At 44.8% G+C, this 26,365-nt stretch overlaps 2 long non-coding RNA genes across 2 annotated transcripts; both read left to right on the top strand.

Moving 5' to 3' along the window:
* The first annotated feature begins 19,652 nt into the window (after window positions 1–19,652).
* On the top strand, window positions 19,653–22,704 carry LOC140587706 (uncharacterized). The gene is made up of 3 exons (XR_011989382.1): window positions 19,653–19,852; window positions 19,886–20,172; window positions 22,570–22,704. It is a non-coding gene; the product is annotated as an uncharacterized lncRNA (long non-coding RNA).
* Window positions 22,705–22,792: 88 nt separating this feature from the next.
* On the top strand, window positions 22,793–25,844 carry LOC140587705 (uncharacterized). Its single transcript, XR_011989381.1, has 3 exons — window positions 22,793–22,992; window positions 23,026–23,312; window positions 25,710–25,844. It is a non-coding gene; the product is annotated as an uncharacterized lncRNA (long non-coding RNA).
* Window positions 25,845–26,365: the final 521 nt, after the last annotated feature.

Here is a 26,365-nt window from a genome sequence, read left to right as displayed (position 1 = left end):
AACACTTATATTTTACTTCCTGACACTCGACCCGTTTAAAGATGGCTACCATGGTAATTTTATTTTTACTTGTTACAAAAAAACCATGGCACAAAAATTGCGCAACTTTCTACAGATATTATCTGAAAGGTTTTTTGTAGTGTAACAAGCCGTTTTTGGTTGATTTGATACATTTGTTTCTTTTATTGAACGTCATTTTTTTTTTGTTATTGAAAATTTGGACGTATGCGTCCGAACCACTAGGCGGTGACAGTGAAAGAGTTAAGGTCAGCAGCACCCCATCCCCACCATAAACAGTGTTGATGTTGCACCGCTTTCCCACCCGGAACCGCCGGATGGTGGACCAGAATCGCCTCGAAGCCGTCCGGAAGTCGTTTTCCATGGCCTCGCCAAACTCCTCCCAAACCCGAGTTTTTGCCTCAGCGACCGCCGAAGCCGCATCCCGCTTGGCCTGCCGGTACCCGTCAGCTGCCTCTGGAGTCCCACAGGCTAAATAGGCCCGATAGGACTCCTTCTTCAGCTTGACGGCATCCACCAGCGGGTTCGCGGACTGCCGCCGCGACAGGCACCGACTACCTTACGGCCACAGCTCCGGTCAGCCGCCTCCACAATGGAGGCGTGGAACATGGCCCATTCGGACTCAATGTCCCCCGCCTCCCCCGGGACATGGGAAAAGTTCTGCCGGAGGTAGGAGTTGAAACTCCTCCTGACAGGGGATTCAGCCAGACGTTCCCAGCAGACCCTCACTATACGCTTGGGCCTGCCAGGCCTGGCCGGCTTCCTCCCCCACCAGCGGAGCCAACCCACCACCAGGTAGTGATCAGTTGACAGCTCCGCCCCTCTCTTCACCCGAGTGTCCAAGACATGCGGCCGCAAGTCCGACGACACGACTACAAAGTTGATCATCGAACTGCGACCTAGGGTGTCCTGGTGCCAAGTGCACATATGAACACCCTTATGCCTGAATATGGTGTTCATTATGGACAATCCGTGGCGAGCACAGAAGTCCAACAACAGAACACCACTCGGGTTCAGATCGGGGGGGCCGTTCCTCCCAATCACGCCATTCCAGGTCTCACTGTCATTGCCCACGTGAGCATTGAAGTCCCCAGAAGGAATGCTCTCCAACACCCCTTCCAGAGACTCTAAAAAGGGTGGGTACTCTGAACTGCCGCTCGGCGCATATGCGCAAACAACAGTCAGAACCCGTCCCCCCACCCGAAGGTGAAGGGAGGCTACCCTCTTGTCCACCGCGGTAAACCCCAATGTGCAGGCGCCCAGCCAGGGGGCAATAAGTATGCCCACCCCCACTCGGCGCCTCTCCCCGCAGGCAACTCCAGAGTGGAATAGGGTCCAACCACCTTCAAGGAGACTGGTTCCAGAGCCCAAGCCGTGCGTCGAGGTGAGCCCGACCACGTCTAGCCGGAATTTCTCAACCTCGCGCACCAGCTCAGGCTCCTTCCCCATCAGAGAGGTGACATTCCATGTCCCAAGAGCTAGCTTCTGCAGCAGAGGATCGGACGTGCAAGAGGAAATTAGTTGATGTTAGCTAATGTTTATTAATTAGCCATGTCATCTGACTCGGTAACTTAGATGTTTGCAAAAGTTCATTTCAAGACAGCTTTAAGTTAACAACTCACCTTGAATTTAGCGAAGAGTGCTGGATGGTGCTCCCATAGATGAGAAATCATATTTGATGTATTGCCTCCTTTAGCAGCGACTCTTTTTAAACATGACTTGCATGTCGGTTGACCTTCCTCTTCCAAGCCGTGGCCGTCAGAATTTTTGCGGTACCCAAAAAATTCCCACACCGCTGACTTGGTCTTTTTTGACGGGGGGAAAAGTTGTGGGGGTTCACCTCCTTCGGCCATCCTGAACTTAAATTACTGCTGAGTCTCACTGACTGCGGACCACGTGCACAATCACATACATGCGCCTGCCAGCAGTAACCAGTGGGGGAGGGGCTGCATTGTTTTCGCTGCAGGTACGCACACACACACACAACCTAGTAGGGAGTCCTGCGCTTTCACTTTGACGACACAAAAAATGCACATATCGTAGGAACGGTATAACTTTTTTTGTTTGCGGTTTTGAAACCGTGACTTTTTCAAACCGCGGTAAACCTTGAAACCGGTTATCATCCCATGCCTAGTCGGCGGTCGCCTTCGGGTCCCCTCCCGGTGCCTCGGTGCCGGTCCTCAGCGTCGCCTCCGGCTCCATGTCGGTCACCTCCGGGCCCCCCTGCTTCGGCGGGGCATCGGACGGCGCCTTCGCCGGCTCCGCCGTCGCCTGCCGCGGATTCCCCCTCCTGCCCGCCTTCGCTGGTGTTCCCTCCTGCTCCCTCCATGTCCCCTCCATCTCTCCCTCGTCCCATTCCCTCGGCCCCTGTGTGGTTCCCTCCTGCTCCCTTCTCCCTCTTGCCTGCGGCCCCTCCGGCCGCTGCCCGTCGCCTGTCTGGGGTCCTTTGGGCGCCCCTTGTTCCTCCTCCCTTTCTGCCTCCTGTCTCTGCTCCTCCGCCCTCTGTGTCTCCTCTGTTCCCTCCTCGTCCCTTTGTCCCTCCTGTCTCTGCTCCTCGTCCCCCTCTGGTTCCTTCGTTCACTCCTGGCCCTTTTGTTCCGCCTGTCGGTGTTCCCTCTGTGTCTCCCTTCTCTGTCTGCTTGTCCGCGTTTCCTTCTTCTCGTCTCTGTTTCTGTTTTGTGTCTCGGTCCTGTTTCCAGTGTCCCGTTGATGTTTTGCTTCTGTCTTCCAGGTTTTGGACCCCTCGTCTCGTCCGTCGCCTCCTCTTTATTGTGTAGGTTACATAGGTTACTCATGTTGAATAAAAATTTACCAATCCAATTACACAAAGATCTCCACAAACTATGTATACCCCCAAATCCCCAAGAATATTGTCCCTCTGAATCATAATTCCCACCATTTCCTCTCCATTAAAAAAAGAACATCAAAATAATTTCACAGGTATTAATCAATTATGTGTTTAAGTTCTTCAGATCCTGTTGCACATTAATATACAGTAGCTGTATGTTGAGGGAACAGTGATGCCAAATATCTAGCATATACCACATTGTAGGACACAGATTTTCAAACTTAATTACTTTTGATTCATTCTCCACCCAAGCCTATAGTCACACTTGTAGCTCCCCAAATGTGTTTATGCAAATTTGGCTGATGGTGTGAGGTGGTTTTCTTCCTCCCGTGAGATCTGCAGAGCCCTGACATTGTCCCAAGGGAGTCGTCCCACTTATGGCACCAATGTGGCTGGAGATACGCTTTTCCTTTGCTGTACACGATGCATCTGTCCCCCTTGATCGTTTCTTCTGTTGTGTCATGGTTTTCAGTGAGGCTTGGAGTATGTATCCTGAAAAACATAAAGTGCAGCATTCACTCTTATGTCAGATTAACATCTTACATTCTGATACAGTTTGTACTGGTCACCATGGAACCTCTTCATTACTAGGGGGTGTTTTTCGTACGTGGATTACTCGTTTAGCTGGATGTAAATGTTGACAATTTGGCATGATCCTGGATCTGTCAGGTTTTTGAAACTCCTGCTGGATGTGTTGTGTAAACAAGGATTACTCCTTGTCCACTGTTCATAAAAACTCTTTTCTTCTGGTGATTTTAAAAAAGAAAGATTCTTCTCTGAATGACATCTGAAGGCGGGCAGGGTAGAGCATTCGGCATCATATTTTCTTCTCGTAAAGAGCTTGCTTGATGGCTTTGAATCCAGAGCCAGCGTTGCACTAAGGTCCGGGTAGATCCTCAATGTTGCTCCTTTATATTTCTTCTCATGCTGCCTGGCCCAGCAAAGTGCTCTCTCTTTGTCTTGGAATCTAAGGAAGCATATGACAAACTGTCTTGGTGGTTTACCTTGCGCTGGCTTTGGTCCCAGAGAGCGATGTGCCCTTTCGAGCTCCGGGGGCTCGGTAAACACCTTCACTCCCATGGCCTCCATAAGCATCTCCGATATAAACTTTGTTGGAACCTGACCAGCTTCGCTACCCTCCGGAATGGTAAGAATCCATAGATTGGAGAAGCGAGATCCGTTCTCCAGATCTTCAACACAGTCCAAGAGAACTGTATTTTGTGCCTGCAGCGATTTGATATTTGTCTCAGTGGCGATGATCTTCTCAAAATTTTCGGCTGAGGTAAGATGGCTCTGAAAAGTATTGACTGTGTCTCATACGGCATCCACACTTGGTTGAAGGGGTTTCACAGCATTCTGAAGTAAAACTGCAAAATGCTTGATTGTTGTTGACTGAGTTCTGACTAGTTGTTGCATCGTGAGAGATTCCGCTGTGTCGCCATCAGAAGACTGTCTCTTCACTTTCGATGAAGGCAAGGCCACTATCACTGCTAGCTTACCAGCTAGGCTAGTATTAGCTGTTGTTGTTGGTTGTTGTTTGTTTCTGTTTTAAGCTACTCATTCTTGTCACAACGTGGGATGGGAAAGCAGGAGCAGGGAGACGGAGGATCGGAGAGCGTGGGATTTATTCGGAATTACACGACTACAGGACACAGGCAACATGCAATGTCAATGACAGGACTGGGGAAACATACTCGAACGCAGACTGAAATACATGGGACTAATCACGACAACGAGAAACAGCTGGTGAACATGGGGAATCCACACGGAGTAGATTAAGGGGCGTGGCTGATGAGAGAGTAGGATGAGCAGGGTATGACATTACCCCCCCCCCAAAGGGTGTACCCAAGGGGAGCAAGGAATGAGACCAAGGGCACCACGGGACCTGGGAAGACAAAAACAAGATATTAACTGGGCACCAGGAACAAGACGGACACACACAACAGGCACCGAGACAACAAGCCAGACAACCACTGACAAAGAACAGGGAAGGCAAACAGGCACAAGGGCACCAAAAACGGAGACAAAGGAGGAACACCAACGGGAGGAACGAAGGGACCAGGAGTGAACGAAGGCACACAGGGATGGGGAGCAAACACAGGGGGCACAAAGGCAGAGGGCAAGGAAGCAAAGGGCATGGGGAAATGGGGAGCCGGAGGGAACCCTGGCAGGCGAGGGGCGGAAGCCGCAGGGGCAGCAGGCGACCGGGAAGCTGGAGCCGAAGGGACCCTCGGCGAGCACGAGAGAGGAGCTGTAGGGAACGTTGAAGGGGGCAAGGAGGAATGCAGAGGGACCAACGAAGGGGGCGAGGAGGAAGATGAAGGGGACACTGGTGGAGGGGAAGAGGGAACAGCAGCCGCAGCATGCAAAGGCGTATCTGCCGCCGGCCAAGGCGCAGGTGACCGGGGAGTCAGAGATGGGGGACCCGCTGTTGACTGACGAGGTGTCGGAGGCGGGACCGCAGCTGGCCGATGAGGTGCCACAGGCGGAACCGATGGCGATCTACGAGCTGAAGGACCCGCAGGCGACCGCCGAGCCGGAGCCAGGGGGACCACAGGCGAGCCAGGGGGCAGGGTGGGCGGGACCCGACCCCAGCACAGTTGTCCTCTCCCTTTCCAGGAGACCGAGAAGTGTGGGCCTGGCCAGGATCTGCCATGCTGGGGTGGTGGCTGGGGTACTCCTTCAGAAGGGTCCAGTGGGGCCATCAGGGAAATCCCCAAGGGGTCCCATTTGAGCTCCTCCTCGAAGGGGGAAGGAGCGGTGAACCTCTTCGGGGACAGGGACTGGGGTCATGGGAGCTGGGGGCATGGGAGCAAGGTCCAGAACAGGAGGGTCTGGAGATGGAGCCGGGGGAATGGAGCTGAAGCAGGAGCGATGGCTCGCAGCCCAGGGTTGCCCCTTACCTCAGGCTGCTCAAGCCAGTAAGTCACTTCGTCAGTTAGACTGAGGTATTCCTCCTCAGTCAAGCCAGGTGTCTTTGTTTGGTGGCCTGTCATTCTGTCACAACACCGGACAGGAAAGCAGGAGCAGGGAGACGGAGGATCGGAGAGTGCGGGATTTATTTGGAATTACATGACTACAAGACACTGGCAACATGCAACGTCAATGAAAGGACTAGGGAAACATACTCAAACGCAGACTGAAATACACAGGACTAATCACAACAACGAGAAACAGCTGGTGAACACGGGGAATCCACACGGGGTAGATGAGGGGGCGTGGCCAATGAGAGGGTAGGACGAGTGGAGCATGACAATTGTATAATAAAAAATGTCCAAAACTAATGGTACCGTTGTAGAAACTCATTGAGAGGCGCAAAGTATGATATAATGAACAAAAAAAGATTGTTAAAAGATGAGCTGTCTTTATGTGTGTCCGTCCTCTACATCGTCAACCAGAAGTCTCTCTCAGTAACTGCGCCTGTGCCCTGATGGGTTAAGCCAGTAGTTCTCAATCCTGTTCCTGGTGCCCCCCCTGCAAGAATGTTTTCATTCCAACCCTACCTTAATCAGGCTTATATGGTCCTTAATAGGCTAAAGCCGCTCACGGAACTTGTGCGAGCACTGTGGTCAAAGATGAACTTTGCGATTGATCGCATTGTCTCGCGATCAATAGAAACAAGTCACCGAACTGGGCACAAAAAACAAAATGGAGGAAAAACTCATATTGTCCATGTCTGAGTTCCCAGAGCTATATCACACAAGCGTAGAATCTTTTTGAATGCGAAATATACACTCACCTAAAGGATTATTAGGAACACCTGTTCAATTTCTCATTAATGCAATTATCTAATCAACCAATCACATGGCAGTTGCTTCAATGCATTTAGGGGTGTGGTCCTGGTCAAGACAATCTCCTGAACTCCAAACTGAATGTCAGAATGGGAAAGAAAGGTGATTTAAGGAGTCACGTGATGGCAAGTTGGGAAATGGCAGCATGCTAGAGCATGGCTCTGGATACCCACCAGTAATTACATTACTTAGGATATTTGCTTCGCAAATTCAAACAAATTTCGATTTATAATTTTACCTCTTATTTGAAGTAAACAACAGACGACAAGATGACGTCTTCCAAGCAGCCAATTCGAGGGATTCAAACACGCCTAAAAACAACGAGCGCAGAAGCTAACGATCCACCGTCACCAGAGTCAAGTAAAATTAATCAAAACCCAAACTTGAAAGATCTTTTTGCCGAAATCAGCAAAATGAACTATACTTTGCAAGGGGTAGCAACTGATGTGATCGCTATTAAAGCGACTACTACGGAACTTAAAGATGCGATTAGCTCCGTGCAGGCCCGACTCGATGAAGCTGAGAATCGTATTTCGCACATGGAGGATGTATCGACTCGTCTGGAAGGTGATAACGAGAGGATGGTGAAACTTGTGGACTAAAACCGAGGACTTAGAAAACCGTAGTCGACGGAATAATATTAAAATACTCGGCCTTAAAGAGGGGAAAGAAGCAGGCTACAAAATGAACGAGTACGTACTTAAGATCCTGTCAGAAGGCTTCGGGTTGACGGGACTGGAGTTCGAGATAGAGCGCAGTCACCGGAGCTTTGGACCTAAGCCTAACGATGATCAACGTCCCCGAGTTGTGATGGTGAAATTTCTGCGTTACACCGCGAGGGAGAGAGTCCTGGCAGAAGCGAAAAAGAGCAAAGGATTGAAATGGGAAGATTGCAAGTTGTCCTTTTTTGAGGATATGTCGAGGGAGAGAGCAATGATGAGGAAAAAATTCTCCGCAGCAAAGAAGTTACTTTGGAACCACGAGGTTCGACATACGCTGGTTCATCCAGCGACACTTAAGTTTACCTGGAAGGGGAAGAAGCAGAGTTTCACGGATCACATGAAAGCAGAAAGTTATATAAAGGAGTACATCCAGCTACAAGGAGGAGGTGAGTAAATCACTGGAAATATGTAAGTCGAAGTATTATGAGACATGTTTCAGAAGGTGGGACCGGGTAAGCTTTGGGGTCTGTCTTCCCGAGTTAGCGAGTGCGCTGGCTATGAGCATCACGAACCAAAATGTTTCACCCACAATCGGGTTTCTGTCCCTTAAGGACAGTGTTTTTTGTTTACATTTTTCTTTATTTTTTTTTGTATGCATTTTAAGGTTCTGTTGTTCACAAAAATGGTGGAAGTTTGTCTGTTGGTCTTTACTCAGATGTGACAGTGGGAATAATACCAGTTTATATGTTAAAGGGTTATTTTACCTTCTTATTTGGAGCACAACAAGGAAGTTGTTATGGAGCACTTCAGGTGCAAAGTATTATATTTTATTAGTGTCGGATGGATAGGCAAATTATAAATATTATAACTTGGAATATAAACGGATGTGGATCACCTGTTAAAAGGAAGAAAATACTTACATATCTTAGGCTAAGAAAAGTTGATATTGCATTTTTGCAAGAATCACATTTTAAGGACGAAAAGGAAGCTTTGAAACTAAGACGGGATTGGGTCGGACATGTTTTTCACAATTCGGTATCAAGCAAGAGAAGCGGAGTAGTTATTCTAGTGAGAAAAAAAAAAAATTTTGTATTAACTCTGCATAGAAGCTAAGCTTAATGATGTTCAAGTAGTGCTGTGCAACATATATGCACCAAATAAGGAGGAGCCTGAATTCTTTCATGAAGTAAACAAAATATTGGCTAATCTCGAGGGATATGTTATACTTGGAGGTGACTTTAATCAAACTATGGATGGCATCCTGGACAGAAGTCAAACGACGATTAGATCTAACCCCAAAGACAGGGCTGCTATCCACACTCTGAAGGATGACAATGGACTAACGGATATTTGGAGACTGGTTAATCCAAGAGAAAGGGAATATACTTTCTTCTCAAATTGTCACAAGTCCTTTTCGAGAATTGATTATTTTTTGATCTCCAACTCATTAATTGATTCTATTGCTGACTGTATAATTGGTGTAATATCATTGACAGATCATGCACAGGTGGAGCTGAAATTAGAAATGAAGATTGATAATAAGAAAAGAGGGAGGTGGAGATTAAATACTTTTATGTTGGATGACAAGGTCTTTGTAAATTCATTACAGGATGACATAAAGATGTTTTTTGAGCTTAATATTGGGTCAACTCCAAGATTAGCAACAGTATGGGATGCGTCTAAAGCATATGTCAGGGGAAAATGTATTGCTTATGCTAGTAGACAGAAAAAAGAATATTTCGGAAAAGTGAAACTTTTAGAAAAACAAATTAGTGTTTTAGAAAAAGAATTGGTGCAAGGTTTCACGGAACCAAAATTTAAACAGTTTTGTCAGTTAAAATTTGATTTACACGAATTCTTTAACAAAAAAGTAGAATATGCTTTATTTAAATTGAAGACCAAGTATTATGAAAGTGGGGAAAAAGCTGGGAAACTTCTAGCTAGACAGATAAAGCAATGTGATGAATCTCATATCATACCTGCAATTAAGGAAGGAAATAAAGTGCTTACCTCGGACAAAGAAATTAATAGGGTTTTTAACCAGTTTTATTCAAAATTATATACATCAGAATCCAGCTATAGTCAGGAAGAGTTAAAAGATTTTTTGACCAATGTTTTATTGCCTATTTTATCCCCTGATGAACGAGACTTATTAGATGCACCGATAACACAAGAAGAGGTCAAAAAGATCATAATGTCTTTGAAATCTGGAAAATCACCAGGCTTTGACGGATTCCCAGTAGAATATTATAAAAAGTTTGTTGAGGAGTTGACCCCAATATTAACGGAGGTATATTCAGAGGTACTTAAGGATAATATGCTGCCTGACAGTTTTAATGAAGCTATAATAACAGTCATACCAAAACCAGGAAGAGATCTGACAGATCCTGCTAATTACCGTCCAATAAGTTTATTAAATGTAGACTTCAAAGTGTTAACAAAATTACTGGCCTCGAGATTAGAAGGTATTTTACCTAAAATAATATATAAAGACCAGGTGGGCTTCATAAAAAATAGATCTTCGGCCGACAGTATAAGGAGGCTATTACATCTGATATGGATGAATCATTCTAATTTAGACCCCATTGTGGCAATATCCCTAGATGCGGAAAAAGCTTTTGATAGGGTGGAGTGGGGGTTTCTGTTTGCAGCCTTGGAGAAATATGGTTTTGGCTCAGGTTTTGTGAAGTGGGTTAAAATTCTCTACTCCAACCCTAAAGCAGCTATAATAACTAATGGAATAACTTCTTCTTTTTTTAATTTGTCTAGGTCCACCCGTCAAGGCTGCCCTCTCAGTCCATTGCTTTTTATATTAGTTTTAGAACCGCTTGCGTCAATGATTAGAGAAGACCCAAGAATTAAAGGAGAAACTTCTGGAGACACATCTGTAAAGCTTTTGAAGTTTGCAGATGACACAACACTAATTGGTCTGATACATGATGGAAATGAGTCAGCGTACAGACAGGATGTGGCCCAGCTAGTCTCTTGGTGCAGCCAAAAACAACCTGAAGCTTAACACTCTTAAGACTGTGAAGATGGTTGTGCAGTTTAGGAGACAACCTTGCTAGCTACTTCCCTTCACCATTAGTGGCACAGAGGTAATCCAAGTACTGTAGAATCGTTCAAATTCTATGTGATCACAATCTCACAAAACCTGAAATGGGAGGTCAACACTGTCTCCATCATCAAAAAGGCACAGAAGAGGAAATTCAAACTGCGATGCAACCTGCGAGGGGACTGAGTTTTACACTGCTATCACAGAGTCTGTCCTTACATCATTTATGACTGTCTGGTTTGGATCATGCACTGCAAGGGAAAAGGCAAAACTTCAGTGCATCATCTGCCCAACAGAAAAGATCATTAGATGCAGCCTCTCACCTCTGCAGAAGCACAACAATAAGAGAGCAGGCAAGAGGCACCTGGCGTGATCCACACGAGGCCTGCAACCAAACGTAAGATTAAACAAGTGGCAGGTGTGGCTAGTTAGAGTCATATGAGGGAGAGAACGAGGGGGAACGAATGCAGGGCATGACACTAATCTCTTAAAACAGGATAAGAACATTGATATTGTTCATCATGTTTAGTACTTAGTACTGTGTATATTGCTGATCTTGATACACAATATACACTGCATAACATTCAGAAATCCCTTCAGGTAATGCACTGTAAAAAGTCTGCCTCAACCAGACAGTGAAATTGTGATTCATAGCTTAGAATGTCTGAATACTGTACTCTACGTTGCACAACTATTTAGAGATCTCACTATTTCACTGTCTCACTTTTGTTACAACTAGTTTGTAGAGACATCTACAGTATATATATCTGTCATGCAGTCTAGGAATATAGGTAAACTTGGCATTTATTAAAGGGACAACACAATCTGGAGCACAGGAAACATTGGCAATGTTAAGACGTTAATGACGGACTGGGGAAACATACTCTAATGCGGATTTAAATACACAGGACTACTAAACACAACTAAAAACAGCTGGGAACACAGGGATTCCGCACGAGGTAATGAGGGGGGCGTGGCACACAGGAGGATCGGCACAAGCAGGGCATGACATATCTACTGTTTGCAGTATTGCAGTAGGGTTTTTAAAATTACCTCATACCTGTATTTTCTTTTACTGTATGTTTGCTTTAACTATTTAATGTTTATTGTCTTGTTCGTACTGGAGCAAAACATCAAGTCAAATTCCTTGTAAGTGCCACTTGGCCAATAAAACCGATTTTGATTCTAATGTGCGAATGGTTATAAGTCATATAGATTGTAAATCTGGGACAGTCTGTACATATATAAACATTGGAACATGGTACCCCATTGTGATATGTAGTTTCCCCGTACATGTGATCATTTACCATCTAGGTGTTCCTATGTGTAAGTTAATTTGATATCTACAGTACTGTTCAAAAGTTTGAGGTCACTTAGAATTTTTTTTATCCATTAAAATAATAGATTGATCAGAAATACTATGTAGACATTGATAATGTTGTCAATCATAGCTGGAAATGGCTGTTTTTTAATGGAATATTTACAGAGGCCCATTATCAGCAACAATTAGTCCTGTGTTCCAGTGGAATGTTGTGTTTGGTAATGCAAGTCTATCATTTTAAAAGGTAAACTGATCATTAGAAAACAATAATAATGTTAGCAATCAATTGTGGTGCTGATTAAAGGATCAATAAAACTAGCCTTCTTCGGGCTAGTTGAGTATCTGGAGCATCAGCAATTGTGGGCTCGATTACAAGCTCAAAATGCTTAGAAACAAAGAACTTTTTTCTGAATCTCATCAGCCTATACTTGTTCTGAGAAATGAAAGCTATTACATGTGAGAAAATGCCAGAAAACTGAAGACCTCATACTGTACAATGTTATGTCTAACCAAAAACTGGGCCTAACCACAATAGAAAGAGGAGTGTATTTTATATATATATTTTTTATTTATTTATTTATTTATTTATTTATAATATATATACTGTAGGCCTTCAACTGGCAACTTCATTAAATAGTAACTGCAGAACACCTGTCTCAACATCACAAATGAAGAGGCAATTCCAGGATGGTGGCCTTCTAGGCAGAATTGCAAATAATAAGCAATATCTTAGAATGGCAAATAATAAGAAAGGACTGAGATGAGCAAATGAACACAGACACTGGGCAGCGGAAGATCAGAAAAAACGAATAGACACGCACACACAAGAGAGCCCAGGGCTTTCTTGCCTTATTTTATCCCTCTCTCTCCTTGTCTGGTTGTGTGTGTGTGTGTTTGGCTTCCATTCTTTCTTCTGAGATGCAGATACTGGTGCAATAATCTAAAATGGTTAATAAAGAGTATACCTCAAGTAACAAGAGGAGCTTAATCCGAAGCTCCACTTGGCAAAATAAAAGTGTTGGCAGAAAAAGCACCAAGACTAACATCCTGCTTGCTAAACTGCCGGACATGACAGGGGTAAAAAAAAAAAAAGTAACAATGTGAGGAAACTCCTAGTGTCCAGTCAATGGTCGTAAATTGTGGGAGGGAAAATCCTGTTCTGATTTTTCATTGGAAATAGGAGGTATGTTGCCTCACACGGCATCCTATTATATAATGATATGGGAAATAAAGTTACCGTATATGTGTAAGAGACCTTACAGATGTTCACTTTATGTGAGAAATTACTAGAAGCAAATGTCTGCTGGTCCAATCTTTAAAGCACTCTCCAAATTTCAAATGTGTAAGTGAGAAATTGAAAATGTGTGTGTGTGTTTGTATACAGTTGGGGAAATAATTATCTGATCCCTTGCTGAATTTGTAAGTTTGCCCACTTACAAAGAAATTTAACGGTTTGTATTTTTTTGGTAGGTTTATTTTAATGGAGACAGAATATCAACCCAAACTCTCTGAATCTTTTAGTTTTTTTTGGCTGCTGCTTGGCTATTCAAAGTTTCAGCTCCCTCCACAGATTTCCTATAGGTTTGAGGTCTGGAGACTGACTAGGCAATTCCATGACCTTAATATGCTTCTTTAGCCACTCCTTTGTTGCCTTGGTGATATGTTCTGGGTCACTGTCATGCTGGAAGACCCATCCAGGAGGTTCACATCCAAGATTTTACAGTGCATGGTCCTTTCCATCTTTCCTTTCATGCAGTGCAGCCGTCCTGTACCCTTAGCAGAAAAACAGCCCCAAAGCATAATGTTTCCACCTCCATGCCTGATACGTAGCATTTCTCTTCCTCCGAACACAGCGGTTCGAGTTAATGCCAAAGAGCTCGATTTTGGTCTTATCTGACCACAGTACTTTGTCTTCTCTGAATCATTTAGATGTTCACTGATAAATTTAAGACGGGCCTGTACATGTGCCTTCTTGAGCAGGGGGACCTTGCGAGTGCTGCAAGATTGGTGTCTGTGCCTTGGTTTTGAAATGTGATTAGTCTTTACCCAGTAAATAAATTATGTTTTGATTACTTCTGATTGTCTGAAATTGCTAAGTGATGTTACAGCAGTTCCTGGCCATGATTAATAACACACTAGAGTGTGGGGTAAGAGCGAAGTGCATTACCACCTAACAACTCTAGCTTTCTGACTAATCGCTTAGCTTGTTTAACGGGGGTTTAGTGGCTACCTTATGTTATACAGTGATAAACAGCAGTGCAGCCTCTGAGTTGAGTCAGTCAAGAAAACTATGGTCCCTCGATTGATCATATACGCGAAGCCACTGAGCAAATCTGATAAGTCATAGACAAGCTCTGAGGTGAATCACTCAGTTGCACTGGGTCCAAGCGCTGAATTGACCATGCTGACACTGTGCTAGTCTGCAGCCACACTGTAGTCCCTGTACTGAGACTAAACTGGTTACATATTGTGTCTGTAGATATCACTTTATCAGCCAAAAGGAAATCTTGTGTCACATTGCAATCCAGAACTAATGAGTTTAGCTCAATGTAATGTGTTACTGTAAACCTGCAATTTCCTTCAGAATTAATGAAGTATCTATTTAGCCATCGATCTATTACAAACCATTTTTGAAACCCAACAGATAATCTTATTCAGGCTATAAAAGGCCATGGAATTTTTACAAAATGGGTAAATATATTGTGTATTCTTCAGTATTCCCACAAACAGGACATGCATATCATGGGAAAATGACTGTCTTGTTTCAATAGTTACAAAAAACACAATCCTGTCCTTTGGGAACTACATGATCACAAATATTACTGCTACTGTTGTTCTTATTGCCCTCCCTTGTGTATTAAGCTTCCTGGGACAGGCTCCAGGACCCCCGCAACCCTCACCAGGATGGAACAGGAGCTGTAATGCCTGGGGGTGGGCTGATGTATCCCCAAGTAATCTTTTGGTAGATACCCTATGAGCAGCACAGAGACACATCCATGAAGAACCCACAAGCAGTGGAAACAGAAGTGTCATTGTGGGACCCCTATTACAGCCCCAGAACTTGCTAAAAGTCAAGAGAAATTCCCTGTCACATGAAACCTCCATGTATATACACCATCTGGTTTGTAAGCCTGACTATAATAAGCCTATCTGAGTTATGTGTTGTCAGTAACCTGCGGCCAGAAATAGCAGCTGTTACAAATGCTGCTCTATGGTTGTTTTTGATCCAGGGACGTAGTTAGAGATTAAATGGATACGGGGGCTGAGTCTTTAGTGGGGGGGCTGATGGCAAACTGCCAAGGGAAAATGTTTTTAAATAGCTCATAAATGTCCATGACGTTTTAACACAGCAGTTTTGGCCACATGTAAGCACCGCGTTTACTGTACATTTGATATGACAAAATAATACACAGATATTACATTTTTAATGCATACAATGTTTTGAACTTTCAATATACTGTCGACAATACACTTGAAAAAAACTTTAAAGTGCGGTTTTGTTTCTCATAATGGCACATGATATTGAAAATATTGAAACAGCATTTTTTATCAATTCATCGGTTGCTTCATCAGTTTTATAACTGCATGTATGAAATGAATGTACCATATTGGCTACTTAAAAATGTATATTTTTTCTAGTGCTGTCAAACAATTAAAATTTTTTATCAGATTCATCACAGGGTTGCTGTGAATTAATTTCACATCACGATGATGGATTAATCCGTGTTAACCCATTAATTTTGACAGCCCAATTTTTTTCACATTCTCCAGTTTTGTAATGCTTCATAAATTTCCTGTTTTGGCTAAAAAATTGTCTCGATATATATACCTATGTTCTTATTTTACACTTCTTCTCAGAGGTCCCGCTGCAACCTGTCCTGAATCCTAAAGCCCTACACTTTTTGGTAACCAACTGAAATACTGACTTAGTGTAACCCTTTCCCCTGGCTCCTAAGCATCGCCGGCAATTTGGAGAAGCAATGTTACTTGTGGATTGATTACAGTGTGTACTGTATGCAATACTATTATATATAATAGAAAAAGGTATTCATGACCAAAGGCAATCAATACACATTTGTTTGGGAACCTAAAAACCCCTCTAATGCCCCTCTGAAATAGGCCTATTTAACAACGCCCCTGCTTTGATCAGAGATCACCCTTGTTCCATGTCTTTTTTTATAACGAAGAATTTGCTACTGAAGTTGCTACTGAATTTCATAACATTTTAAATTGGTATTAAACAGAGATTTGCAATATTTTGTAATTAAAACTTCCTAGAAAATTATCTAAATAATGCTGCTTCAATTTTACACCTACACTAATCACATCACTTCTTCTCTCTGTTTTGAATGGGGGGATTAACCAACCAACATGAATATGTCACTCCTAAATACTGTACATCACATAAAATATTATAAAGGTGATTAAGTTCCTGTAACTTTTGCCACAATATTGCTTTTTTATTTAATGAAATTAATGTTTTATTAATTTGGACAACCAAGTAATCACTACTAGTGTATTTACTGAAAATATATTTCAAAGCAGGGGCACCAGGAATCCTCCTACCCTCACTGATTTGCATTCACCATGCCCATCCAACAAGCTAGTGAGCTTTGTGATGCCTATGGACTTCCAACCATCCATTTTCAATACCATGGGGTTACAGTCAGCCTGGACCCTATCTCGCAAAGTAAACAGGATACAATAGAGATCCCATGGGTTACAGCTCCGTGACACTCCCATTCAAGGGATATCCTGGAGGAAATTAAAGCACACCGAGGCCAACTGGATTCCTTGTTGGGTTTTTGGTGGAGCTTTTATTCTGTGCAAAAGCATCCAGGCTTTGTAGGTTTCACCTTTCAAAATTATTGAAGGCGTTATTAAGTTTCAAAATGTTTTTGATGTATGTCGCTAAATACCGGGCACTAGTTCCAATAGCTAATAAATGTTATTAAATAAACCGGGGCCAACTTCAATGAACTAACAAAATACAGCTAAAATGTTTTTTGATGCTTGTTGCCTAAATGATTTACATCACGCTCACACTATTTAAAAATTTTGCTACAACAAAGCGATCCTCATACATTTTAAGAAAAACGTAAACTATATATGTTTAGTGTTTTTTTTATTGAGTTTGATTATCAAACTCTAAAGCCCCACTCTTGGTTGTGCGCTTGTGCACATAACAGGTGTTCTGGGCAATTCGGTTTCCCTATGTTTCCCCCGTTGCGCGCTGATTTGTACACGGTTTCGCTGTTGCTTTCATGTCTTTTTACGAAGCTCTTGAGGTAAACAAGTCATATATTTTAAAACATCACATGCCTTTTCGATGTTTTTTGTTTTTACAGATAATAAATGAAAGTATTTAATTTGTTGGATAGAGATATTTCTTGATGAAAACAGTATAGTATTGCTTATAAGACTATATTATATATGCGTGACGATCTACTGTATTCACATGTAATAATGTACCTGAATGATTTTCAGACATCTCACATATATATTTGCCTAAATATTAGGAGAAACTATTTCCTGACATCCAGGATATTTGGTTACCCCCTGTTAAAACAGGTATACAGCAACTCTGGGCCTCGGTACTAATAACAATACAGCAGTGGTTTTCAACCTGTGGGCCGCGGCCCCCTAGTGGGCCGCGACGGTATTGCAGTGGGGCCGCCAATTATTATTAATAGAAATTGTAATATTGTTAATATAATAAAAAATGTCTAGTCAAAATCAAATAAATCATAATTTGATATATAATTAAATAATGAGAAATTAAATAATAAACTGTTACTATGCGTTCACTATTCGAGCTCGCTGATTGGTTTAATAACAACCCGCCAACTTAGACTATCTAAAATAGTTTTGATTCATACATGCTGAAGCAGATTTAAAAATGGATAAATGGTTGACAACAGGATCGCTGAAAAGAAAAAATACAGACGTTTCTTCAGCAACAAGTAAGCCTGACACTGAAAAGCCTCAAAATAAACCTAAACGAAGGTTTTTTTTTGCCTGCTCTCGATTTGCGCTTGTCACTCGAGTCTGACTCAAGTCTTGCTTTGTCCAGTGCTCCATTTCTCTGCCGGTTTTGACTGCTCGTTTCAACCCAGCTCTGCCTGTTCCCTCTGACGGCTCTTCGGCTCGCTGACGTTCTACCCGCTGCCGACCTCTGCCTGGATTTCGTTTTCCCGTTTTCGAAATGTCAACCCGAGCCTGTGGGGGCTTGCTGATCCGTTATGTATATTTTCTGTTTATTCAATACATTACCAGTTTATTCAATAAAGACAATTAACAGCCTTGCTTCCGAGTACTTAGTTAACCCGACACAAAAAGCGGGATCGTTTAAATTCTTTTGCAGTGGGCCGCTGAAACATATGTGTTTGGCTGTGTGGGCCGTGAGTTAAAAAAGGTTGGGAACCACTGCAATACAGTATTCACATGTAATAATGTACCTGAGTGATTTTCAGACATTTCACATACCTCTTTGCTTTAATATTAGGGGAATCATTATTTCCTGATAGACAGGGGAAACATAGGGAAACCGAATTGCCCGGAACACCGGGCTTTTCTGTGTGCATGTGTACGGTGTTCATTTTGCGTCTAAAGTTAAGGTATATATATTTATACTAATTTAAAATAACACGTTTTTGTTTGCCTATTAACAAATACATCTAAAGTTTTTCAACCTTTAAACATTAACAAAAGCCATTAATGTCTTTCCATAAAAATTTGCATGTGGTGAGCAGTTCAGTAACAATTACCTTGATACTTATGGACAAATTCTTCGTGGAAAAATTTGTAGCCTTTATCAAGTTGCAGTTTTCCTCCACGAGTTTAGCAACATCCACAAATGTAAATTTGGGCAAATTTCTCAGAGAGGTTGTGCACATTCTCTGCTCAATTTTCTCTGATCCCGGGTTTTCTACTGCATTGACGCTTGACCGGAACTAAGTTTACCCTACGATTACGTATTTCCAGTTTTCGTGAAAAAGGTCTATAGCATGATGCTGCCTCCACCATGTGTCACAGTGGGGATGGTGTGTTCACGGTGATGAGCAGGGTTACGTTTCTGCTACACATAGCGCTTTGCATTTAGGCCAAAAAGTACAACTTTGGTCACATCTGACCAGAGAACCTTCTTCCACGTTTGCTGTGTCCCCTACATGGCTTGTGGCAAACTGCAAATGTGACTTCTTATGTCTTTCCTTCAACGATGGCTTTCTTCTTGCCACTCTTCCATATAGGCCGGAGTACACGACTTATTGTTGTCCTGTGGACAGATTCTCCCACCTGAGCTGTGGATCTCTGCAGCTCCTCCAGAGTGACCATAGGCCTCTTGGTTGCTTCTCTGATTAGTGTTCTACTTGCTCGGTCTGTCAGTTTAGATGGCCACTTCTACTTGCTCGGTCTGTCTTGGTGGGTTTGTAGTTGTGGCATACATATAAGTTAATTTCATAAATTATCTATAGATTTCACAAGTGTCAAAGTGCATAATATGTGTACGTTGACATGTGCCTTTTGACCCCAAGCTGATATTGAGTTTATGGAGTCTTTGGTTTTGGACCAATAGGATGCTGTATGTTGCACCTCCATAGAAAAAAATGGAAGTAAGGGATATAAGTTAATTTCACAAATTTCACAAGTGCCAAAGGCTGTGATATGTGTAGCTTTACTCATGTCCTTGAACCACAGGCTGAAATTAAGTTGCTGGGCTCTTTGTTTTTTGAGCATTGGGATGCCACCTACACCGTCCGACGCCAAGCCGAAGCAGGGGGACCCAGAGGCGGCCGACGAGGCGTCGTCGGAGGGACCGCAGGCGGGCGATGAGGCACCGGAGGGGGACCCGGAGGCGACAGCCGAGCAGGACCCGCAGGCAGCCACCGAGCCACAGCCAGGGGACGCACGGGCGAGCCAGGGGACAGGGCGGGCGGGACCCAGTCCCTGCGTCTGTGTCCTCTCCCTCTCTAAGACACAGACAGACGGGGACCCGGTTTGGCTCCACCACGCTGGGGTGATGGCAGAGGAGTCCCTCTGAGTTTTTGGGGCCCAGGAGGTAAATCCCCAAGGGGTCTCATTCTAGTTCTTCCTCCGACTCCACTATGGAGGGAGGAGCGTCGGTCCGGCAGTCTGGGGTCTTGGGCGGAGCAGGAGGCGGGGGCCTAGGAGCCTCGGGCGGAGCAGGAGGCGGAGGCCTAGGAGCAGAGATGGGTGAAGCCGGGACAGCGGGCGTAGCTGCAGACGGAGCCGGGACATCAGGCTAGACCGCTGCAGGCGGGACGGGCGGAGCCGGCGAGACGGGCAGAGCCGGCGAGCCTCGGGCGCAGCCAGAGGCGGGGCTGGTGCAGGAGCCCCGGGCGTAGCGGCAGGCGGAGGCGGCGTAGTGGTGACAGCGGGCACCACCAACTCATGGCCAGCAGGGGGCGCTGGCGAGGCAGGCAGGACGGGCAAGGCAGACAGGATGGGCAAGACAGGTAAGGCAGCAACATCAGGCAGGAGGGCCGCAGGCAGAGCGGCGGCATCAGGCAGGAGGGCCGCGGGCAGAGCTCGTCGGCTGGCGGCAGGTCGAGCACCTCAGCCAGTGCGTCTAGAATCCAACCATCCATTTTCAATACCATGGGGTTACAGTCAGCCTGGACCCTATCTCGCAAAGTAAACAGGATACAATAGAGATCCCATGGGTTACAGCTCCGTGACACTCCCATTCAAGGGATATCCTGGAGGAAATTAAAGCACACCGAGGCCAACTGGATTCCTTGTTGGGTTTTTGGTGGAGCTTTTATTCTGTGCAAAAGCATCCAGGCTTTGTAGGTTTCACCTTTCAAAATTATTGAAGGCGTTATTAAGTTTCAAAATGTTTTTGATGTATGTCGCTAAATACCGGGCACTAGTTCCAATAGCTAATAAATGTTATTAAATAAACCGGGGCCAACTTCAATGAACTAACAAAATACAGCTAAAATGTTTTTTGATGCTTGTTGCCTAAATGATTTACATCACGCTCACACTATTTAAAAATTTTGCTACAACAAAGCGATCCTCATACATTTTAAGAAAAACGTAAACTATATATGTTTAGTGTTTTTTTTATTGAGTTTGATTATCAAACTCTAAAGCCCCACTCTTGGTTGTGCGCTTGTGCACATAACAGGTGTTCTGGGCAATTCGGTTTCCCTATGTTTCCCCCGTCGCGCGCGGATTTGTACACGGTTTCGCTGTTGCTTTCATGTCTTTTTACGAAGCTCTTGAGGTAAACAAGTCATATATTTTAAAACATCACATGCCTTTTCGATGTTTTTTGTTTTTACAGATAATAAATGAAAGTATTTAATTTGTTGGATAGAGATATTTCTTGATGAAAACAGTATAGTATTGCTTATAAGACTATATTATATATGCGTGACGATCTACTGTATTCACATGTAATAATGTACCTGAATGATTTTCAGACATCTCACATATATATTTGCCTAAATATTAGGAGAAACTATTTCCTGACATCCAGGATATTTGGTTACCCCCTGTTAAAACAGGTATACAGCAACTCTGGGCCTCGGTACTAATAACAATACAGTATTCACATGTAATAATGTACCTGAGTGATTTTCAGACATTTCACATACCTCTTTGCTTTAATATTAGGGGAATCATTATTTCCTGATAGACAGGGGAAACATAGGGAAACCGAATTGCCCGGAACACCGGGCTTTTCTGTGTGCGTGTGTACGGTGTTCATTTTGCGTCTAAAGTTAAGGTATATATATTTATACTAATTTAAAATAACACGTTTTTGTTTGCCTATTAACAAATACATCTAAAGTTTTTCTACCTTTAAACATTAACAAAAGCCATTAATGTCTTTCCTTTAAAATTTGCATGTGGTGAGCAGTTCAGTAACAATTACCTTGATACTTATGGACAAATTCTTCGTGGAAAAATTTGTAGCCTTAATCAAGTTGCAGTTTTCCTCCACGAGTTTAGCAACATCCACAAATGTAAATTTGGGCAAATTTCTCAGAGAGGTTGTGCACATTCTCTGCTCAATTTTCTCTGATCCCGGGTTTTCTACTGCATTGACGCTTGACCGGAACTAAGTTTACCCTACGATTACGTATTTCCAGTTTTCGTGAAAAAGGTCTATAGCATGATGCTGCCTCCACCATGTGTCACAGTGGGGATGGTGTGTTCACGGTGATGAGCAGGGTTACGTTTCTGCTACACATAGCGCTTTGCATTTAGGCCAAAAAGTACAACTTTGGTCACATCTGACCAGAGAACCTTCTTCCACGTTTGCTGTGTCCCCTACATGGCTTGTGGCAAACTGCAAATGTGACTTCTTATGTCTTTCCTTCAACGATGGCTTTCTTCTTGCCACTCTTCCATATAGGCCGGAGTACACGACTTATTGTTGTCCTGTGGACAGATTCTCCCACCTGAGCTGTGGATCTCTGCAGCTCCTCCAGAGTGACCATAGGCCTCTTGGTTGCTTCTCTGATTAGTGTTCTACTTGCTCGGTCTGTCAGTTTAGATGGCCACTTCTACTTGCTCGGTCTGTCTTGGTGGGTTTGTAGTTGTGGCATACATATAAGTTAATTTCATAAATTATCTATAGATTTCACAAGTGTCAAAGTGCATAATATGTGTAAGTTGACATGTGCCTTTTGACCCCAAGCTGATATTGAGTTTATGGAGTCTTTGGTTTTGGACCAATAGGATGCTGTATGTTGCACCTCCATAGAAAAAAATGGAAGTAAGGGATATAAGTTAATTTCACAAATTTCACAAGTGCCAAAGGCTGTGATATGTGTAGCTTTACTCATGTCCTTGAACCACAGGCTGAAATTAAGTTGCTGGGCTCTTTGTTTTTTGAGCATTGGGATGCCACCTACACCGTCCGACGCCAAGCCGAAGCAGGGGGACCCAGAGGCGGCCGACGAGGCGTCGTCGGAGGGACCGCAGGCGGGCGATGAGGCACCGGAGGGGGACCCGGAGGCGACAGCCGAGCAGGACCCGCAGGCAGCCACCGAGCCACAGCCAGGGGACGCACGGGCGAGCCAGGGGACAGGGCGGGCGGGACCCAGTCCCTGCGTCTGTGTCCTCTCCCTCTCTAAGACACAGACAGACGGGGACCCGGTTTGGCTCCACCACGCTGGGGTGATGGCAGAGGAGTCCCTCTGAGTTTTTGGGGCCCAGGAGGTAAATCCCCAAGGGGTCTCATTCTAGTTCTTCCTCCGACTCCACTATGGAGGGAGGAGCGTCGGTCCGGCAGTCTGGGGTCTTGGGCGGAGCAGGAGGCGGGGGCCTAGGAGCCTCGGGCGGAGCAGGAGGCGGAGGCCTAGGAGCAGAGATGGGTGAAGCCGGGACAGCGGGCGTAGCTGCAGACGGAGCCGGGACATCAGGCTAGACCGCTGCAGGCGGGACGGGCGGAGCCGGCGAGACGGGCAGAGCCGGCGAGCCTCGGGCGCAGCCAGAGGCGGGGCTGGTGCAGGAGCCCCGGGCGTAGCGGCAGGCGGAGGCGGCGTAGTGGTGACAGCGGGCACCACCAACTCATGGCCAGCAGGGGGCGCTGGCGAGGCAGGCAGGACGGGCAAGGCAGACAGGATGGGCAAGACAGGTAAGGCAGCAACATCAGGCAGGAGGGCCGCAGGCAGAGCGGCGGCATCAGGCAGGAGGGCCGCGGGCAGAGCTCGTCGGCTGGCGGCAGGTCGAGCACCTCAGCCAGTGCGTCTAGAATCCAACCATCCATTTTCAATACCATGGGGTTACAGTCAGCCTGGACCCTATCTCGCAAAGTAAACAGGATACAATAGAGATCCCATGGGTTACAGCTCCGTGACACTCCCATTCAAGGGATATCCTGGAGGAAATTAAAGCACACCGAGGCCAACTGGATTCCTTGTTGGGTTTTTGGTGGAGCTTTTATTCTGTGCAAAAGCATCCAGGCTTTGTAGGTTTCACCTTTCAAAATTATTGAAGGCGTTATTAAGTTTCAAAATGTTTTTGATGTATGTCGCTAAATACCGGGCACTAGTTCCAATAGCTAATAAATGTTATTAAATAAACCGGGGCCAACTTCAATGAACTAACAAAATACAGCTAAAATGTTTTTTGATGCTTGTTGCCTAAATGATTTACATCACGCTCACACTATTTAAAAATTTTGCTACAACAAAGCGATCCTCATACATTTTAAGAAAAACGTAAACTATATATGTTTAGTGTTTTTTTTATTGAGTTTGATTATCAAACTCTAAAGCCCCACTCTTGGTTGTGCGCTTGTGCACATAACAGGTGTTCTGGGCAATTCGGTTTCCCTATGTTTCCCCCGTCGCGCGCTGATTTGTACACGGTTTCGCTGTTGCTTTCATGTCTTTTTACGAAGCTCTTGAGGTAAACAAGTCATATATTTTAAAACATCACATGCCTTTTCGATGTTTTTTGTTTTTACAGATAATAAATGAAAGTATTTAATTTGTTGGATAGAGATATTTCTTGATGAAAACAGTATAGTATTGCTTATAAGACTATATTATATATGCGTGACGATCTACTGTATTCACATGTAATAATGTACCTGAATGATTTTCAGACATCTCACATATATATTTGCCTAAATATTAGGAGAAACTATTTCCTGACATCCAGGATATTTGGTTACCCCCTGTTAAAACAGGTATACAGCAACTCTGGGCCTCGGTACTAATAACAATACAGTATTCACATGTAATAATGTACCTGAGTGATTTTCAGACATTTCACATACCTCTTTGCTTTAATATTAGGGGAATCATTATTTCCTGATAGACAGGGGAAACATAGGGAAACCGAATTGCCCGGAACACCGGGCTTTTCTGTGTGCGTGTGTACGGTGTTCATTTTGCGTCTAAAGTTAAGGTATATATATTTATACTAATTTAAAATAACACGTTTTTGTTTGCCTATTAACAAATACATCTAAAGTTTTTCTACCTTTAAACATTAACAAAAGCCATTAATGTCTTTCCTTTAAAATTTGCATGTGGTGAGCAGTTCAGTAACAATTACCTTGATACTTATGGACAAATTCTTCGTGGAAAAATTTGTAGCCTTTATCAAGTTGCAGTTTTCCTCCACGAGTTTAGCAACATCCACAAATGTAAATTTGGGCAAATTTCTCAGAGAGGTTGTGCACATTCTCTGCTCAATTTTCTCTGATCCCGGGTTTTCTACTGCATTGACGCTTGACCGGAACTAAGTTTACCCTACGATTACGTATTTCCAGTTTTCGTGAAAAAGGTCTATAGCATGATGCTGCCTCCACCATGTGTCACAGTGGGGATGGTGTGTTCACGGTGATGAGCAGGGTTACGTTTCTGCTACACATAGCGCTTTGCATTTAGGCCAAAAAGTACAACTTTGGTCACATCTGACCAGAGAACCTTCTTCCACGTTTGCTGTGTCCCCTACATGGCTTGTGGCAAACTGCAAATGTGACTTCTTATGTCTTTCCTTCAACGATGGCTTTCTTCTTGCCACTCTTCCATATAGGCCGGAGTACACGACTTATTGTTGTCCTGTGGACAGATTCTCCCACCTGAGCTGTGGATCTCTGCAGCTCCTCCAGAGTGACCATAGGCCTCTTGGTTGCTTCTCTGATTAGTGTTCTACTTGCTCGGTCTGTCAGTTTAGATGGCCACTTCTACTTGCTCGGTCTGTCTTGGTGGGTTTGTAGTTGTGGCATACATATAAGTTAATTTCATAAATTATCTATAGATTTCACAAGTGTCAAAGTGCATAATATGTGTAAGTTGACATGTGCCTTTTGACCCCAAGCTGATATTGAGTTTATGGAGTCTTTGGTTTTGGACCAATAGGATGCTGTATGTTGCACCTCCATAGAAAAAAATGGAAGTAAGGGATATAAGTTAATTTCACAAATTTCACAAGTGCCAAAGGCTGTGATATGTGTAGCTTTACTCATGTCCTTGAACCACAGGCTGAAATTAAGTTGCTGGGCTCTTTGTTTTTTGAGCATTGGGATGCCACCTACACCGTCCGACGCCAAGCCGAAGCAGGGGGACCCAGAGGCGGCCGACGAGGCGTCGTCGGAGGGACCGCAGGCGGGCGATGAGGCACCGGAGGGGGACCCGGAGGCGACAGCCGAGCAGGACCCGCAGGCAGCCACCGAGCCACAGCCAGGGGACGCACGGGCGAGCCAGGGGACAGGGCGGGCGGGACCCAGTCCCTGCGTCTGTGTCCTCTCCCTCTCTAAGACACAGACAGACGGGGACCCGGTTTGGCTCCACCACGCTGGGGTGATGGCAGAGGAGTCCCTCTGAGTTTTTGGGGCCCAGGAGGTAAATCCCCAAGGGGTCTCATTCTAGTTCTTCCTCCGACTCCACTATGGAGGGAGGAGCGTCGGTCCGGCAGTCTGGGGTCTTGGGCGGAGCAGGAGGCGGGGGCCTAGGAGCCTCGGGCGGAGCAGGAGGCGGAGGCCTAGGAGCAGAGATGGGTGAAGCCGGGACAGCGGGCGTAGCTGCAGACGGAGCCGGGACATCAGGCTAGACCGCTGCAGGCGGGACGGGCGGAGCCGGCGAGACGGGCAGAGCCGGCGAGCCTCGGGCGCAGCCAGAGGCGGGGCTGGTGCAGGAGCCCCGGGCGTAGCGGCAGGCGGAGGCGGCGTAGTGG

The sequence above is a fragment of the Paramormyrops kingsleyae genome, chromosome 2 (assembly GCF_048594095.1).
Source record: "Paramormyrops kingsleyae isolate MSU_618 chromosome 2, PKINGS_0.4, whole genome shotgun sequence".
NCBI classification, from domain to species: domain Eukaryota; kingdom Metazoa; phylum Chordata; class Actinopteri; order Osteoglossiformes; family Mormyridae; genus Paramormyrops; species Paramormyrops kingsleyae.
The sequence above is the reverse complement of the archived record's forward strand: the minus strand, read 5'-3'. Positions and strand labels throughout refer to the sequence as shown.